Below are 14,777 nucleotides of genomic sequence, written 5' to 3'. Positions count from 1 at the left end.
GAGCAAGGATGGGGGTGGGGGTCCCAGAGAGAGCAGGAGGCCGCACAGCATTCCCCACAGGGCATTGCCTCTGAGAAGGGAGAGGACAAGGATGGGTGTGGGGGCCCCAGAGACAGCACAGAGGAGAGCTGACAGGGGAAAGGATGGGGGTGTGGGCCCCAGAGACAACATTCACCACAGGGCACTGCTCCTCTGAGGCAGCACAGAGCTGACTTCAGCCAGAAAGTTTGCAGCTCCAGAAACAGGATCTGCTGGGACACATTAGTAGGTGAGAGTTAGAGCTATTGATGCGTTTTCTGTTTGGAGTGAAGGGAATGAGTGTGGTGTCAAGTGGACATATATGGTTTGGATTGGAATTGTTAGTTATGGAATTGTGCTGCGTGGATTGGATCTGTGTAGTGAAATAATGTGGCATGGTGTGCAGTGTAATTATGTGGTATTGAGTGGAGTGGGATTGTGTGTCTTGGAGTGGGATTATCTGGAATGGTATTGTGTGTTGTGGAGTGGCATGTAGTGGAGTTTCCTTATGTGGTGTGCTGTTAAATATTGTAGCATGATGTGGAATTTTGTGGTGTAGATTGGATGTGTGTGGTGTGTTGTGCATTTGTGGTGTTAGTCTGAATTATGTAGTTTGTTGTGAATGATGTGGCGTGGAATGGAAATGTGTTTTAGAGTTGAGTATAAATATGTTGTGTGAAGTGTAATTATATAGGTTGAAGTGGAATTATGTGTAGTTGAGTTGTGTGGAGTGTAATTATGTGGTTGGGAGTGGTATTAAGTTGTGTGGAATGTTATTTTGTGAAGTGGAATTATGTGGTATGGAGTGAAGTGGAAATATGTGTACTTTTAGGATTGTAATTATGTGGTATGGAATGTTGTAGGGTTAAATTATTTATAGTTCAATTGTGTGGTGCGGAATTATAAGCAGGGGCGTAACAGGCCCCAGGGGTGTACCACAGGCCCCCGCAGCTCCCGCGTTGCGGGGGGGCCCCAGCGTTCCAGAGGCCCCCTAAGCGGTGCCAGCAAGCACTACACATCTGTGACCGTCTGGGATAGGTAATTAATTAATATAGGTAGGTTATGTAACTTACGCTCGCTCTAGACTTTTCTTTAAAAATTAAATGGTCAAATTTAAAAAATGGTAATGGTGCACACTGCGCAGATGTCTCCACCGCCGCATCTGCGCGGTCTTACTCTTCCCCCTTAGGGTGGGGCTGGTGACCAATTGTCATGCGCATTGCTGACTGTTGAAGCGAGGAGGCATCCCAGAGGCCAGAGTGGAGACAGTTGAGAGGTAACGTGCGAAGAAGACTACCTGCCATAATGTAATTATTTCTCTGGCTAGCCTCGTTTGCCCTGTCTTCTGTGGCCCGCGCAGGTGACTGTCTGTTCGCCCAGTCTATGCCACCCCCCGCAGACAAGTGCACCCCACCCAAAATTCATTGCGACGACCACTTGTGTGTGTAAGGTCTCCAGTTTAGAGTGATGGCATTTAGTAAATGAAAGGCGCTTTTGGTACATGAAGGTTGTTTGGAAAAGGGGGGGTTATGTTACACATTAAAGATTAAAAGTGCGTGTCATCAGTTTCACCTGCGATTTATGTTGATTTGCGGATTTTACAGAAAACACAAAAATTGTCATTGAAGTTTGTGAGCGAAAGAAAATGTACCCTTCACCTATGAATTTACACCTTCGTCTGTGACTTTGGGAGAAGTTTCCCGGTTTAGCCCAACTTTGTCAAGGCAAAGTGGTACCCACTTCCCCCCCAAAACTGACCCGATTTCTTGTCACTGATTTCTAGTTGTCGAGTGATGTCGGTTCTGAAGGGGTGGGTCCAGCTAAACTGGACATCAGGGTGTGAGTGGGTGGAGTGGGGGGGGGAGGGTTGGGGCAGAGAGGGGGAGAATTGGGGCTGTGGTGCTACATAAATTGCAGCTTGCAGAAAAAATGGTTTCTAGCTGAAACAGATAAAAGTTACTAAAATACAGCAACATGCATTGCTGCACAGTCGAATGCCCTACGCTAAAATTGACAGGCCACCTTTCAGTTACTCTTTGCTGTTTGGTTGTTAAACTGAGACTGAGGTGAAACATTTGCCAGAACAGTCTTAAAAGGTGCAAAAATTACAAAAATTAAAGTATAAGTATCACAAAATGTGCGGCATTGGACCGCATAATTTGCCTTTTCCTGCTGCATAATTGAGTACCTGCAGCATAATTCTCATGGCACTGCATACCATGTACTTCCCCTCTGTTTACTGCTGTCGCAAAGAGCCACCAATCCTACCCCATTGATATGAAAGGAAAAAAAATAACATTTACAGCCTTTCTACATTACGAAGCAGTACAAAAGGGGGTGGTGATGGACGGAGCATCAGAACCAATCAAACACTCACACCCAGTCAACAGATCTGGGTTTGATCCATCACCGTTCTTTAGCCCACTCTGCCACCCCAGTTCAGACATGGCCATATGCAAATCAGTCTGACCCTGTGCCTCATGGGAACAGTCCAGCCCGAACTGCCAAGCCATGCCTTCCCTGGACCGGAAACCAGCTTCCTAGGACCGGTTTCTGGCATTTCAGCCGTCTTCAGCCAGGCTTGCTTGAATCCAGTGGCAAAGTGAGCAGGGGACTCACGTCTGAGCATACCCTGCCAACTTATGGCGAACAAAGCAGTACAAAAGAGGGTGGTGATGGACGGAGCATCAGAACCAATCAAACACTCACACCCAGTCAACAGATCTGGGTTTGATCCATCACCGTTCTTTAGCCCACTCTGCCACCCCAGTTCAGACATGGCCATATGCAAATCAGTCTGACCCTGTGCCTCATGGGAACAGTCCAGCCTGAACTGCCAAGCCATGCCTTCCCTGGACCGGAAACAAGCTTCCTAGGATCGGTTTCTGGCATTTCAGCCGTCTTCAGCCAGGCTTGCTTGAATCCAGTGCAAAGTGAGCAAGGGACTCACGTCTGAGCATACCCTGCCAACTTATGGCAAACAAAGCAGTACAAAAGGGGGTGGTGATGGATGGAGCATCAGAACCAATCAAACACTCACACCCAGTCAACAGATCTGGGTTTGATCCATCACCGCATCAGAACCAATCAAACACTCACACCCAGTCAACAGATCTGGGTTTGATCCATCACCGTTCTTTAGCCCACTCTGCCACCCCAGTTCAGACATGGCCATATGCAAATCAGTCTGACCCTGTGCCTCATGGGAACAGTCCAGCCCGAACTGCCAAGCCATGCCTTCCCTGGACCGGAAACAAGCTTCCTAGGACCGGTTTCTGGCATTTCAGCCATCTTCAGCCAGGCTTGCTTGAATCCAGTGGCAAAGTGAGCAAGGGACTCACGTCTGAGCATACCCTGCTAACTTATGGTGAACAAAGCAGTACAAAAGGGGGTAGTGATGGACGGAGCATCAGAACCGATCAAACACTCACACCCAGTCAACAGATCTGGGTTTGATCCATCACCGTTCTTTAGCCCACTCTGCCACCCCAGTTCAGACATGGCCATATGCAAATCAGTCTGACCCTGTGCCTCATGGGAACAGTCCAGCCCGAACTGCCAAGCCATGCCTTCCCTGGACCGGAAACAAGCTTCCTAGGACCGGTTTCTGGCATTTCAGCCGTCTTCAGCCAGGTTTGCTTGAATCCAGTGGCAAAGTGAGCAAGGGACTCACGTCTGAGCATACCCTGCCAACTTATGGCGAACAAAGCAGTACAAAAGGAGGTGGTGATGGACGGAGCATCAGAACCAATCGAACATTTCTACATTACGAAGCATGTTCTACCAGAGGTTGCACGTGACTTCCGTGGAAAGAGGCACCAGCGTGTGTAACTCTCTTCTCTTTCTGGACTTTTTTTTTTAAACACCAACACAACCTACCTCACTTGCGACCTTTGAACTGTGGGGCGCTCTGCGCACTTTTCCGCCCTGAAGCCGTCGTACTCCACTAAGTAGCAGTAAAAGGATCAATGTTTCTGGTCCATAAATGGCTCCAAATCCCTGACTCTGTGGGTGTGACAAGATCACCCAGCATCCTGCCCCAGAAACTGGCCAGCCCCACAAACCTCTCCAGGCAGAGAAACCTGCCATCCCCACAGACATCTCCGGGCACAGAAACCTGCCAGCCCCACAGACCTCTCCGGGCACAGAAACCTGCCGGCCCCACAGACCTCCCCAGGCAGAGAAACCAGCCAGTCCCACAGACCTCCCCAGGCACAGAACCCTGCCAGCCCCACTGACCTCCCCAAGCACAGAAACCTGCCAGTCCCACAGACCTAAACAGGCACAGAAACCTGAAATCCCCACAGACCTCCCCAGGTAGAGAAACCTGCCAGCCCCACAGACCTCCCCGGACAGAGAAACCTGCCAGGCTTACAGAACTCCCCGGGCACAGAAACCTGCCAGACCCACAGACCTCCTCAGGCAGAGAAATCAGCCATTCCCGCTGACCTCGCCAGGCACAGAAAGCTGTTAGCCGAACAGACCTCCTAGGGCACAGAACCCTGCCAGACCCACAGACCTCCACGGGCACAGAAACCTGCCAGACCCACAGACCTCCACAGGCACAGAATCTGCCAACCCCACAGACCTCTCCAGGCAGAGAAACCTGCCAGCCCCACAGACCTCCCCAAGCACAGAATCCTCACAGCCCCCCAACGTCCACGGGCAGAGAAACCTGCCAGTCGCACAGACCTCTCCAGGCAGAGAATCCTGCCAGTCCCACAGACCTCACCAGGCAGAGAAACCTGCCAGTCCAACAGACATCCCCGGGCACAGAAACCAGCCAGTCCCACTGACCTCCCGAAGCACAGAATCCTGCCAGTCCCACAGACATCACCAAGCAGAGAAACCTGCCAGCCCCACAGACCTTCCCAAGCACAGAAACCTGCCAGTCCCACAGACCTCCACAGGCACAGAATCAGCCAGCCCCACAGACCTCCCAAAGCACAGAAACCTGGCAGTCCCACAGACATCCACAGGCACAGAATCTGCCAGCCCCACAGACCTCATCAAGCACAGAAACCTGCCAGCCCCACAGACCTCCTCGGGCACAGATGCCTGCCAGCCCCACACACCTCACCTAGCACAGAAACCTGCCAGCCCCACAGACCTCTCCAGGTAGAGAAACCTGTCAGCCCCACAGACCTCCCCAATCACAGACTCCTGCCAGCCCTACCGACCTCCCCAGGCAGAGAAACCTGCCAGCGCCATAGACCTCCCCAGGCACAAAAACCAGCCAGTCCCACAGACCTCCCCAGGCACAGAAACCTATTAGCCCCATAGACCTCCCAGGGTACAGAAACCTGCCAGTCCCACAGACCTCCTCGGGCACAGAAACCTGCCAGTCCCACAGACCTCCCCCGCGCACAGAAACCTGCCAGCCCCACAGATCTCCCCAGGCAGAGAAACCTGCCAGCCAAACAGACCTCCCCAGGCACAGAATCCTGCCAGTCCCACAGACGTCCCCAAGCACAGAAACCTGCCAGCCCCACAGACCTCCCCAGGCACAGAATCCTGGCAGTCCCACAGACCTCCCCAAACACAGAAACCTGCCAGTTCCATTGACTTCCCGAGGCACAGAAACCTGCCAGCCCCACAGACCTCCCCAGGCAGAGAAGCCTGCCAGTCCCACAGGCAGAGAAACCTGCCAGCCAAACAGACCTCCCCAGGCACAGAATCCTGCCAGTCCCACAGACCTCCCCAAGCACAGAAACCTGCTAGTTCCATTGACCTCGCCGGGCACAGAAACCTGCCAGCCCCACAAACCTCCCCAAGCACAGAAACCTGCCAGTCCCACAGACCTCCCCAGGCAGAGAAACCTCCAGTCCCACAGACCTCCCCAGGCAGAGAAACCTGCCAGCCCCACAGACCTACCCAGGCAGAGAAACCTGCTAGACCCACAGACCTCCCCAGGCAGGGAAACCTGCCTGTCCCACAGACCTCCCCGGGCACAGAAACCTGCCAGTCCCACAGACCTCACTGCCAGGGCATATGAGAAAGTTTTTCTATTTTTGGGCTGTGGCCAAAATAGAATAAGCTTACTATGGGCTAATTACTGTTGCTATGTCAGTGCAAAATGACTTTGTTCTATTTTTTACCTGGTGTTAAAGTGGATGTCTTATGGCCCGAAGTTGTAGGTCTGTTTTTCTAATGAGATAGGTCCATAACTGAAATAAGAGGCATTTCTGGCATCTACACAGTGGTGTAAGAGAAGCCCCCGCAGACCCCTCTGTGCAGGGTGGGCCTTCAAGCTCCAGGGGGCCTCCTCTGCAAAAGTGGTAGGTGGTGGCCCGGGGAGGGGACCCCCTCCGTGTACTTTGCAGGGGGGCCCCCTCATCTTTTGTTACGCCACTGTCCCCAGGCACAGAATCCTGCCAATCCCACAGATGTCCCCAAGCACAGAAACCTGCCAGCCCCACAGACCTCCCCAGGCAGTGAAACCTGCCAGTCCCACAGGCAGAGAAACCTGCCAGCCAAACAGACCTCCCCAGGCACAGAATCCTGCCAGTCCCACAAACCTCCCCAAGCACAGAAACCTGCCAGTTCCATTGACCTCCCCAGGCACAGAAACCTGCCAGCCCCACAGACCTCCCCAGGCAGAGAAGCCTGCCAATCCCACAGGCAGAGAAACCTGCCAGCCAAACAGACCTCCCCAGGCACAGAATCCTGCCAGTCCCACAGACCTCCCCAAGCACAGAAACCTGCCAGTTCCATTGACCTCCCCGGGCACAGAAACCTGCCAGCCCCACAGACCTCCCCGGGCACAGAAACCTGCCAGCCCGACAAACCTCCCCAAGCACAGAAACCTGCCAGTCCCACAGATCTCCCCAGGCAGAGAAACCTCCAGACCCACAGACCTCCCCAGGCAGAGAAACCTGCCAGCCCCACAGACCTCCCCAGGCAGAGAAACCTGCTAGACCCACAGACCTCCCCAGGCAGGGAAACCTGCCAGTCCCACAGACCTCCCCGGGCACAGAAACCTGCCAGTCCCACAGACCTCACTGCCAGGGCATATGAGAAAGTTTTTCTATTTTTGGGCTGTGGCCAAAATAGAATAAGCTTACTATGGGCTAATTACTGTTGCTATGTCAGTGCAAAATGACTTTGTTCTATTTTTTACCTGGTGTTAAAGTGGATGTCTTATGGCCCGAAGTTGTAGGTCTGTTTTTCTAATGAGATAGGTCCATAACTGAAATAAGAGGCATTTCTGGCATCTTCACAGTGGTGTAAGATAAGCCCCCGCAGACCCCTCAGTGCAGGGTGGGCCCTCAAGCTCCAGGGGGCCTCCTCTGAAAAAGTGGTAGGTGGTGGCCCGGGGAGGGGGCCCCCTCCGTGTACTTTGCAGGGGGGCCCCCTCAACTTTCGTTACGCCACTGAGTCACTGAATCTGTAATTAGCATCCAAACCTTATGTACATGATATCCATATCATGTAAAAAGACAAATGCGTAAATACACTTGAAAATATTTATATCGTGTTTACAGTAAAAGGTAGTATTATGTAGATTTCTGGTTATTTTAATTTATGTTTTCAGTTTATTTTTTTTTGGTACCAGTGCATGCTCAAAATACTAACTCCTACTAAATCACTCTACTAAGCACTCTCAATATATTTGTTTTTAAACTACCAATTCGAGTTATGAACACTTTTACACTTGGCTCTTTTCATCTGCAGCTTGCTATATTTTCGGTATGTAATTTCAAGCAATGCAAAGCAACTTGGCCCTTCAGTCACTCAGTATATCTTGCTGAGCATTTTACGTCATAAACACAGGACTTAAAACACTGGCTACTGAAATATTGGTATCGCGAAGACCAATGTCACATGTCTGAAATAGAATCACCGCAAAACACAAAGAGGCGGTAATAAGTGCATGCTCCTGTGTCAGAAAATGCCCCTTTTTGACATGGTCACTCCCCCTTTTGGCTTGGTAAATTTTGTGATTTTGACTGAAAGTGCACAGGGTTCCTCCTATCCAGGTCTCCAGTTCCAGAGCTCTTTCCTAAAACTGTACAATTGCTTCCCCAATTGGGTTAACTTTAGCTACCACTGTAAGTCCCAAGTAGATGTAGTAAAGGAGAGAACCCTAAGCCAGGGCAGTCACCATGGCCCATACTAATCTTTGCACCCCGCAAATATAGGAGGCAGCTGCCATAGTATTTATGAAAAACTCTGTTTAAAATCAGTTTTTTTAATGAACTGCATTCAAATGAAGGAATACAGTGTAACTGACAAAAAGCGGTGGAGTTCAGAATTTGAATTAGCAATAAAATGCATTCTTTTATCTTGATACATTGACTGCTCCTTCAAAGACATAGGTTAAATGTCAGGCTATGTCCTCTGACACATTGGCGCTTACTCTTAATGTGGAAATATTTTCTTTTCTTTCTCTGACTGCAATGTGAACTATGTGACATTCACACTAGGGTACAGGCAGGGCAACTGGAATTATGTGGTAGGAGAGGCCTAAATTATAATTATTTGGCATGGTTGAATAAATTATGTCGCAATCAAAAACACAAATCATGCGGCTTAATGTGTGATAGTAGTAATTCATTATTTTGCCATTTTTTACACACGTTAGCCCTATCTGGGCAACAGTTGCACCTCATAAGGACCAGTTCCACAGTCTAATACAGCTATCAGCAACTGAAAGGGGACCATTCAACCTTTGGGAAGGACCTTCCACTGTGCAACATCACATGATGTAGTGTTTTGGTAACTTTTGATCTGATTGAGCTTGAAACATTTTTCTTTTTAATCTGAAAATTATGCGAAAGATGGTTTATTATGTGGCAAATGCAGCAAATTCATAATCATGTGGAAAACTACATAGCTGCAGAATGCCATAATTCCAGTGGCCCTGCATGCAAAAAGTGTGAAAAGAAAGACTGCAGGATGTCAATTTGCTTCTAATACACCACAAATGTAAATACCTGTAAACAAGCAATTATGAAAGCAGAAATTAAGGACATTGTGTTTTTTATTACCAAGTGCGATGGAACCAAAGATTTCAACAAGATTAAAACAAATCTTGGAGATGCATACGTGATAAATATTGAATTATATTTTATTGCAGCATTTACATAGCACTTAAAATCCCTATGTGTGCCAATGAAGTGCATACTTACATGAGCAGCAGCCTACGGCATATAGATTGGTGTGTGGCTGGAACGTTGTTGTCTATGTTTTAAGATTCTATGTAGGAAGTGCTTGCACTTCATGCATGATCACAATGAAGTGCACTTATCGTGTTATGCAACGTAGCCTGTAGCAGTGTGGTGGATTACGAGGTGCGAGAGGCACATGCACAGTTTATGATTTTTAAGCATGTTGGCAGCTTTGAACAGCTTTGTAGGTACCTTTATGCTATTACCTATGATTATAGTCGGCATAGAAAGTTACAGCATTTGGTTGTCCAATCAGACATTTTGTGTGTAGATGTGGGCCGGATTGCCATGGTTGGAGGGAGAGAGAAGTGGAGAGATCTCTTGGGATGTGCATTGTTACTATCATCCTATATCTGAGTGGCTTTGTGAATTATAAAGAAGCAGCCACAGTGTATTTATATCTGGAACCTGCATTGCTGAGCTAGAATAAATCCCTCTGATTGCACCACAGTGTGTGACAGATCTTTTCAATCATGACATGCTAGTGATAGCTTGTTTATTGACTGCACAATACTGGTGATGGCAATCCTCATAGTAGATAGGTCTTATTTGAATATAAGAAGTGAAAGTTACAGTTGGCGACTGACCAACCTCGGAGTGTGATGGTATTAGTATTAGTGTGAGCTAGAAATGTTATATATGAAGTTACATAACTATATAAACCCCAGCAAGAAATAGGTCAGCCCTCCTTAACTTACCTAACTATGGAAAGTAGATTGCTGGTTGTGTTGCTTCCAATCTGTGGATAGTAAGCTGAAGCTTATATTTTAGGGTGTGACTGTCTTTCCCGGTTTCAATTGCTGGAATGTGTGGATGTAGTTGTCTTGAACATAAGTTTGCTATCAACTGTCTTCTGAAGTATATGTGCTCCTGAATGCTTCAAATGATGGCTGATTGTGATTTCTAGACCTTGGCGGATTTCTCAGAAAAAGTAGTGCCTCCTACAGATTTCTTATGCTAAGGTGGTATGGTGATGAGCGGTGCAAATCTCGAGTCTTTGAAATTAGTGTATCGGTGTAGTCGTCCTTTTCCTTGGAGACTCTGTTCACAATGAAAAGTGCCTCGAACATTGCCATTCTTGCTATAGGTAGCTAGTGGAGTGATTGGAAGCATGGAGTCTTGCGCTCTTGTGGGTGCAGTCAGAAAAGAATTCTTGCAGCAGAAAATTGAATGAGTTATATTTTGCATGTGATGAATGCAGGTGCACCAAGTTATAGACTGTTGGCATAGTCAAGCTTGGAGATTACGAGTGTGAGTATAGCTTGCAGTTTCTGTAGGTATCCATGCAATGGGAGGATACAACATAGTAGAAGGCACTCTGTTTTATATTATGAACATGTGGTATCAAATATTGAACTGAATCCATAGTTACCCCTGGGTTTCTGACTCATTTTGATATTGGTGGAGATGCCTCATGTTCCTTAGGGCAGTGGTTCCCAAACGTTTGACTCCTGAGGACCCCCATTGAGTGACCACTGGAAGCCGGGGAGCCCCAAGCAATCTGAATGATTTAAATTTCACAACATTAAAACAGCAATTCGAAAAAAATAAACACAGGTGTGCACACAAAACAAATAGTCGGATTACTAAGGATTTTAGTATTTTATATTGAAATGATCTGCCAAAAACTGTATTGGGAAGGTTGGTGCTGCATCTCCGTGACTAACATTTAAATTATTGTTTTCATTTCGCAGTATGAGGCTCCTGCTCCTGCCAGGGCCAGACTGGAAACCCAAAGCAGCCCTGGCAAATGTTTTCAGACCAGTCCCCATATAGCGCACACCAAGTGCAGTGAGTGAGCCTAACCACTACAAAAGGGGCTTTGGGAGGCCCTCCCCCCAAGAAAATTTAGGAAACAATAGTACATTCTACAACACATTTATCATTATATGTTGAATTGTATTAGCTTTTAAGGAATAGTAAATGATGACCTTACTATGCACCTGGATACGACAATCTTTGTTGGGGTTCTTCAATGATTCCCATATTATCCTCCTCCAACAGTGCCTCTCATCTCTCCATAGTCCCTCTGTCACATGTATTTTGTTTTTTTATAGCATCTCTCATACCATTGTAGGATGTCAGAGCAATTTACAACACACACATATAGGGGCAGATTTACAAGCCCCTTGCGCAACCAGAGCGTCACAAAAAGTGACAACCCGGTGGAGCATTTTAGTGCCCCATATTTACAAGGACAGGAAAAGCCACCCTGCGTGACTTTTACTGTTCTTGTAAATATGGCCCCTTTGCACGCACCACTTTGCATGAAAGGTGCCTTCCATGGGTTTTGCTGTGAGTGTTCCCACGCAACACCCATGAAACCAGTCACATTTCCAGATTTACGAGAAATTGTAAATCTGGAAATGCGTCTGAATGCTACCCCTCCCCAAGGAAGGCGTAGGGAGGCGCAACAAGGAGAAATGTATTCATTTCTCCTCATTTTTTTCCTCTTTCTATGCATGCTGCATTCTGCAGCACACATAGAAAGATGAAATCCCCTCTACTGATTGTTTATGTGCAGAACGGGAACCCTACCTGCACATAAACAATTTCCCCACAATGCAGGCATCCTTGCACCATGGTGCAAGGGTGCCAGTGCCGGCGAATGGCAGCAGTTTGTGCACCAGCGCAGGGAGAGCACTGAGATACAACATATTGTTATACATATGTTGCATCCCTGTGCTTTGAAAGTGATTAAGTGTGGCGCAGCCAAATGGCTTGCAGCAGTCACTGAATCACTTCCCTTGTAAATCTGCCCCATAGAGACAATGAATCCTACATGTAAACCAGTGTATAGAAAATGTTACATAAGGCAAAGGCGACTTCAAGTTGTAGGATTCACATGTCATTCATACTGGTAGACATTTTTAAAGAAAATCAGGATTTAGGACATAACACAGTGGTTAGCATTGACTTTAACAATAAAACTTTATTTCCATTCAAATAAGCCTTTTTAGCAGCATCAGGATAATGAAAGACTGGGAAAAAACATGAGTTATTAACTTGTACCATGCAGTTTGCAAACATCTTTTTGATGCCAGTTTATAGGTCACTGTGCTAGATCACGATTGTCACTTATAAACTGCACAGTAACTAAAGAATCTCTGTGTCAAAAGCAGTAACCCACTGACCTATGCAGATAAAATACAGTTTTTAAAAAACATGCAGGTACACGTTCTTTGCAATAGGCATAGTAACCCTCTGTACCACATTAGATAAGTCAAAGCTGCCACTGGACAAAACTCTCATTTCTTTCCAGCAGGAACATTAATCACTGGTGTTACCTTGACACTTTTATTGTTGCTTCAAAACTTCTAATTATACAAGGAACTTTGCACTGCTTTTAAAACTGCTGCCTGAGGACCCCCTGCGAATGTGTCATGGACCCCTAGGGGTCCGCGGACCACAGTTTGGGAAACACTGCCTTAGGCCATTTGAGGGTAGGCTGGAATTTTAACCATTGTCGGCAGCTCATATTATATGTCGATTGTATTTAGCTTTAGATGGTTATTCGTCTCCATGTTTTTATGACCCGGAGGCAGTCATCGATTTTTAAATTGTAGAAATCTTCAAGACAATCCATTTTTTAAATGATTTGGAACAGGTGAGGTTGAATGATTTAATCAAGTTTAGTAAGCGGGTTAGGTAGAAGTTGAATAATAGAGGGGAGAAGAAGAACCCCTAAGAAATATCACAGCGATGTGTGTGAGGAGCCATGTGAAGGCTGGTATCAACTCTAGCTCACAGTCATACCTGAGAGAGCAATAATTCAATGGGCATTAACTGAACTCCCTTCTTACCTTTCACACGTGATATGTCAAACAATGATTTGCTGCGTGAAAAGATTTCACAACTGTATGGGACATTGATGATATCATGTTGTTCTTGAGGCAACACATTTCATGTTGTTTCCTATTCCTGATACTTAAGGGTGTCAATATCTAAACCTACTAGCCACTGAGGTGAAATGTGCAATCAGGAAACTCCACATTCCAATATGCCATATTGCTTTGATCAGCCTATTATGCTGGGACAGAGTCATCAAAAGTCATCAAAAGTCAGGTGTGACTTACATTTGACTTTCCTTTCCCCACCCTACACCGGCCTGTTGTGAAATATAGCCTGGTAAAATAATGTATCTGCTCTAGAAATGATTATTTTGTGTGCTGGAGCCAGATTGTGTAGGTTAATTCACCTATTGCAGAAGGCTGCAAATACCCTAACTAGCTAGTGAGAATCTGCAATTCCCTAATATAGCCTGTCATGTCTCAAAGGGCTTGTGTAACAGACTATCTTTCAAAAGTGATTTAATATCTAGATATCTGGATCAACACACTGAGGATTCATCTCTGGAACCAAATATTGTGGAAACCATGATCATGACATCTGAGGCTGAAAACATTTGTATTTCAAATGACCTCTCTAGACATCTTGGAAGAACATCAACTAATATTTTCAGATTTTTATATATTGTCATTTGAAATCTGTGTAGTATGTATCTCCTTTTTGAAATTTATTGACACCTTTAAAATTCTGCTTTATCTTTATCTAATTTATGGCCATAGTAAAGAAATTGCTGTTATGAGTTCCTATGTAATAATATACTAAATGCATAATGCTTGGTAAACATTTGGGATAGCGTTTTTATTGGGAGAAGGGTGGGAAGCCTTCTTTCCTAGCCAGAGCCTGCAGCTTCTTTTTACACTGATCAATCTCCATTGAAATTCTTTGGGCTCCCAATACTGATTTGCACCCTTTACCCGGGTGCCCTTCTGCCATTGGTGGTGTACTGTTTGTGCTGCCTAAGACTTTGCCCACCACTCACTTTAACTCCTGGAGGTTAGTCCTGTAAGTTGATGCAGAGTACCTGTTTGCAGAACTTTTTTTTCTTTCCATAGGATAATGTTGCACAGTGTCCACTTTTTAAAGTAAAAAGAAATAATCTTTTTAAAAGTACTCATCTGAATGATTTTTCTCTGATGTTAAATCATCTATAAAGGTGCTTGCCATTTTTTTAATTGGTGTGGGTCTCCTTCTTGTGTTGTCATATATTAATCATTGTGCGTATTTACTAATGTCCTGCACTTCTCTGCATTAAGCCTAGCGCCGCGCGTTCACACTATACCCTAACAGAGAACTTTAGGATTGCATAGCAAGCTGCTGTTCACACATAAGCGAACCCCTGGACTCTTTACATGGTATATCAACGTATTGATATATCACATAAAGAGAAAGCTTCCTACACTCCACCACTACACAAAGAGGTGGTAATCAATACACGATCCACCACAACACAAAGAGGTGGTAATCAGTGCATGCTCAATCACAACAAAAAGAGGTGGTAATCAGTGCATGCTACATCTGCCCATTAATCACTGGAAGGTGTATTGAAAGCACTCCAAGACACACACCCACATCCAATGCAGGTACTACATTATGATGCAAAAAGGATTTGAAGTACATAGGTCCCATCAGCAAGGCACATGCCTGCAAATGCCCACCAAGAGCTCCAAGGGTGGAGAGTGCCAGGATGTCACTACACAATAGGAAATGGGGATGTGGCAAGCAGTTACTTTCTGGGGTCTC

At 46.4% G+C, this 14,777-nt stretch overlaps 1 protein-coding gene across 2 annotated transcripts in view; it reads left to right on the top strand.

Annotated features, from left to right (window-relative positions):
* Window positions 1–14,777, top strand: part of LOC146859223 (uncharacterized) — a 121,927-nt gene that overhangs the window by 73,952 nt on the left and 33,198 nt on the right. The gene's annotated exons all lie outside the window — the stretch shown is intronic.

The sequence above is a fragment of the Triturus cristatus genome, chromosome 3_2 (genome assembly GCF_964204655.1).
Source record: "Triturus cristatus chromosome 3_2, aTriCri1.1, whole genome shotgun sequence".
Taxonomy (NCBI): domain Eukaryota; kingdom Metazoa; phylum Chordata; class Amphibia; order Caudata; family Salamandridae; genus Triturus; species Triturus cristatus.
The sequence above is the reverse complement of the archived record's forward strand: the minus strand, read 5'-3'. Positions and strand labels throughout refer to the sequence as shown.